The sequence below is a fragment of the Empidonax traillii genome, unplaced genomic scaffold (assembly GCF_003031625.1).
Source record: "Empidonax traillii isolate 1590-97213 ecotype Southwest subspecies unplaced genomic scaffold, ASM303162v1 scaffold74:size2480735, whole genome shotgun sequence".
Classification (NCBI taxonomy): Eukaryota; Metazoa; Chordata; class Aves; order Passeriformes; family Tyrannidae; genus Empidonax; species Empidonax traillii.
In genome coordinates, this window is record NW_020955267.1 from 617,197 (window position 1) to 621,472 (window position 4,276).

General features: G+C 48.3%; 2 protein-coding genes across 2 annotated transcripts in view; one reads left to right on the forward strand and one right to left on the reverse strand.

Moving 5' to 3' along the window:
- The window catches only part of SLC25A21 (solute carrier family 25 member 21), a 248,677-nt gene that overhangs the window by 242,596 nt on the left and 1,805 nt on the right, over positions 1-4,276 (reverse strand). The window lies entirely within an intron of this gene.
- Positions 3,317-4,276, forward strand: part of MIPOL1 (mirror-image polydactyly 1) — a 189,777-nt gene continuing 188,817 nt past the window's right edge. Inside the window, exon 1 of the mRNA XM_027880701.1 lies at positions 3,317-3,424. The gene's annotated coding sequence lies outside the window, so the exon portion shown is untranslated. The remainder of the gene's footprint in view (positions 3,425-4,276) is intronic.

The window sequence follows — 4,276 nt, forward strand, 5'->3', positions numbered from 1 at the left end:
TTAATCCTCGTGCATTAGAGAAACAATTCTTCTTGTGATTTGAACCCTGCATTGACTGAACTTCTCAAATAAACTTCTGAAGAACTGCTATAAATCTAAGGAAATCAGAGATTCCCAAGTTGTTCTTTTCACAGTGATTCCTACAGTTTAGAGAGTTTATTTTCTGTTTAATTTTTTACTATAAATTCCGCACATGCCTTAGCTTACTAATTAACCACTAGAGAAAAGGAGTATGCCTAGAGTTCTCTGTACTAGAAGGGCCTCAACTTACTAACGAAGTGTCCCAATTACATTTCAATCAAAGTCCCGTTCCTCACTCAGACAAGCAAACAAAACAAAGTATTTTCAATTGCGCTTTTAACCTTCATTTGGTAATCTGAAAGACAGGAACAAACAATGCCAGCAGAAGCAACATAAGCCAAGACCAAATACCATTTTGTTCATACTTAAAATTTAGTTCACCCTCAGGAAGCAGAGCTTTCCATTTCACACGAAGTCAGATTACAAGCCATATGAAAGCAGATGCACTCCTTGCTGCAGAAAAAGTATGCATGAAATCTGTCATGCTTGAGTTTTACAGTTCAATTACAGCACAGAGACACGAAAGTTTATCTTTAACTTAGAAATGCCTATGACAGCTAACCATGTGTTTAAATATTTTCCTTTAAAATAATGAATATTTTCCTTTCTCCTTCCTTCAGCATGCCAGTATCTTCCATTTTATCAGCCCTGCAGACTAGGGGTCATGCTTGATTTCTTTCTTTCCTCTTCCCTGTCTTTATTAAGTCCATGAACAAGTCCTGTCATCTTCCATAAAGCATCAAAAAAATCATTTATTCCTGTTCTGACAGCTTAGGCTTATCTATAATTTTCCACTCGACCTAGCAGAATTACTTCTTATCAGATCCCTTTGCATCAGACATGCAGATGCTAAATTATCTCTCATTTTTCCTTATGCAGACGGTTATTTCTGACCCTTCAGTTACACCTATTGGGCTATGCCATTCATTCCCAACCACCTCACTACATTCCTATCGCTGTTTTGACAGATTCCAACTCAGAGTATCTTTCTTAGAAACAGCTTCATACATTCCTTGTGTTTAACTAACAATGGTTTGTTTTGTTGGTTTTTTTTTTTTTTCAGTTTCTTTCTAAATACTAGGCTGTGATACAGACAGCAAAGCCACTCTAGGATGTCTGTGACATTCACATAAGACCAGGAAATATGACAAAGCACCTACTGGAGTCCTATGTCCTTCTGCAGCAGCAGCCAAAAGCAATATAGTGTGGTCTAAGTAACACTGGGAAACTAAGGTCAGGCAACAAAATCCCTCACTAGGATGAAATCCTAAGTACACTATCAATAACTTACGCCCTCCATCCTTTTTTTTCTGCTTCCACCTTTCCATATTGGATCCACTCTTGCCTGAGAAATGTAACCTTAAGACTGAAAACCTCAAAGCTACAGCCTTCCTCTTCTACTTTCTCTATAAATGAACAGGAAAACACCATTGAGCTTTAAGCATCTGTCAAACAAGTTTTCAAGTTTGAGAAATTTCACTCTAACATCTTAGAACTCCCACTTTGAGCCAAACAAATCCTGGTACAATTTTAGTGGTGTTCAGACTTAAAGAACAGTTGTTATTGGTTTATTTCAAAACAAATGAGTAGAAATATCTGTACAGATTAAAGGTTAACAATGGAGCTAATGAACCTGTCGGCCTGACAGGAAACTAAGCAAAAGGATGCAAGCATCTTCAGCATTATGTCTCTGGACTAGATAAAACTTGCTTCTTGCAGTATACTTTTAAAAAAAGTTAAGTACAGATCAGTTGGTTCCTTGAATTGAGAATTCTGTTAAGATTTATGCCTACCAGATCAGCAAGCATTTTTCATTCTGTCTTTACATCACCCTCAAACACACTCTTCCAATTCTAGTCTTTCTAAAGTAAACACAAAGTCTTTCTGAAGTCTTTCTAAACACAAAGTAAAACGCTGTGTTTGTCTAATGACAATTTCCTTTCTGGTGTGTTAGACTGTCTGTTCTGTGAACAAAGAGAGCCTGTAACAAAAACAGGCTGCTGTCAGAGGATGGCAAGATACTGTGTTAGACCAGTCTGAATGACTAAGGCACAGGCCCACTGCTACGAGTAGATAAATCTGTCATCTTGCAAAACATGTAGTGGCAAAACACCTCAGTATCCTTTCAGGTACGAAGGGCCTTCAACAGGCTAGGACAGGTTAAACCTTCCCTTTCCCTCCTAAAGGAAGAGTGGAGTGGTACCAAGTAGAATCTAAAAAAGCTTTAAGATCTCCAAGGCTGCAGAAGGGCTGCATAAACAGTCATACAATACAGTGGAAAGGCCAGGACAGAAGAATTCTCCACTTCTGCTATGACACCTCTCTCTGTCAAAGCAGAAGGTTGAAAACAAAGGGCATACAGAGTCACTGGCATGAAAAGAAAGTGCTCAAATATGTGTTGGTGGCAGGAATGCACAGAAGTGCATTTAGGGATAGCAAGAGAATTAGAGGGAATGGAAGACCAGCTCACATGTAGTGCCATGACCACACAGGACTCACCCACAGGAGAATTTTCCTTGTGGACCTTATGGAAAGCACTACCATGTAGCTTTCCTCTTTCATGGAAAACATAATAGGACAAACAGCATTTAGACCTCAAGAGACACTAGAGAACACTTAAAACCACACTAGATAGTTGAAATATCAACAGAATTTACATGTATACACCGAAAGAGCAGAATATTGTGTAAAAATCCCCTACACCCTGGACTGACTTGAATATTTCGGTTTATTTCGATTTAGGTAAGAAACTTGAAGAAATTAACCAGCATTGCTTTCATTGCTAAACTGTAGCCCTGCATCGGTTTCTCTGTAACGCAGCGACGGAGAGTGCCACAGGGAAGGCGTCTGGGCAGGGGAGCCGCGTTTTCTGCCCCGCATCAAGGCATGACAGGCAAATCCCCGCTGCGGACTCCACCGAACGCGGCTCCAGCTGTGCGGGCGGGGGACGCGGGCGGCTGCTGCCGTTGAAGGGGGCCCGCCTGCCTCCCTTATCGCCCGAGGGGCTGCAGGGCGTGTGCAGCGCAGATACGCCGCGGAGCCCCCCTTCGCCCCCCCCGCGGCGGGCCGAGCACCGTTACAGAAGTTGCCTCCGGGACCCCCGGGACCCCCGGGCCGTGGGTCGCCTCCCGGGCTCGCCCCGCGCCGCCCGGCGGGGGAGGAGCCGCCGCTGATCCGGGCCGTTCCCCGCCGCCGCTCCGCCGCCTGGGCAGCGCGGCGAGGGGGAGGCGGCGCGCCTTGCCTCTGCACCTCAACTTGGCGGAGCGCCGGCAGGGGACGGGCAGACCCTTCCCGCCCAGGAGGAACGCGCCCACTCACCCGCCGAGCCTCCGGCGACGACTTGGTTAGAGGCCTCCTGCAGAAAGCCTCCGCGCTGCCGAGCCATCCTTGACCGCGCCGAGGGGGCGACGAGAGGCAGCCGGCGCCTGGAGAGCGGCTGCCAAGCCGGGATCGAGTCCGCGCTGGGCGGGTGGGAAAAGAGCCGGGGGCGCGGCGGGACCGCGGTTATCTGCGGGCGGGACGGGGGGCCGCGACCGCCGGGGGGCGGGGGCGCCGGACCGCGGGGCCCCGCTGCGGCTTTTGGCAGCCGCCGGGCAGAGGGCGGGCAGGGCACGGGCTGGCAATCGCAGCGGAGAAAGGCCTGCCCGGTCGTTTCCAGCCGGGAAAACCGCAGCCTTTCTCTTCGGGCACAGCCGAGGCGGCCAGCGCTGGGATCGCCTAGGCTGGGGCGGGGAGCGAGGCTTTGGCGGCTGTCAGGGAGCCGATGGGGGAAGGCAGGCCAGGCGACTTCTCAGGCTCGGGCCATGTCCTCCCGTCTCGGGACTGGTGCCACACTTGAAGTTCTCCTCCCCACCGCTGCTGGGACCCAGCTAACACCCGCAGATCCCCTGCTGCTCCACTTCTAGGAAGGGTCGCTTGAGCCGTTCTGCTCACAGGCTGTTTCTGAAGCGTACTGTTCTTTTAAAACTTGTAGTCTAAAGTATCCAGCTCTTCGCTGTTCAAAAGTCACGCGTATTTTGTCAACTGGAGTGTAACCTGTTGGCCCATCTTAGTAAACAAAACGGTACCAGGGCATGGGCTTGAAGTGCTGGGACATAGCACCAGTGCTGGCAGCCCCCAACAGGGGGCTTCAGCAAGGCCAAGCTGTGCCTTTCCGGAAGATGCCAGAGTACAAAGTGTAATGTAGAACAAAAGT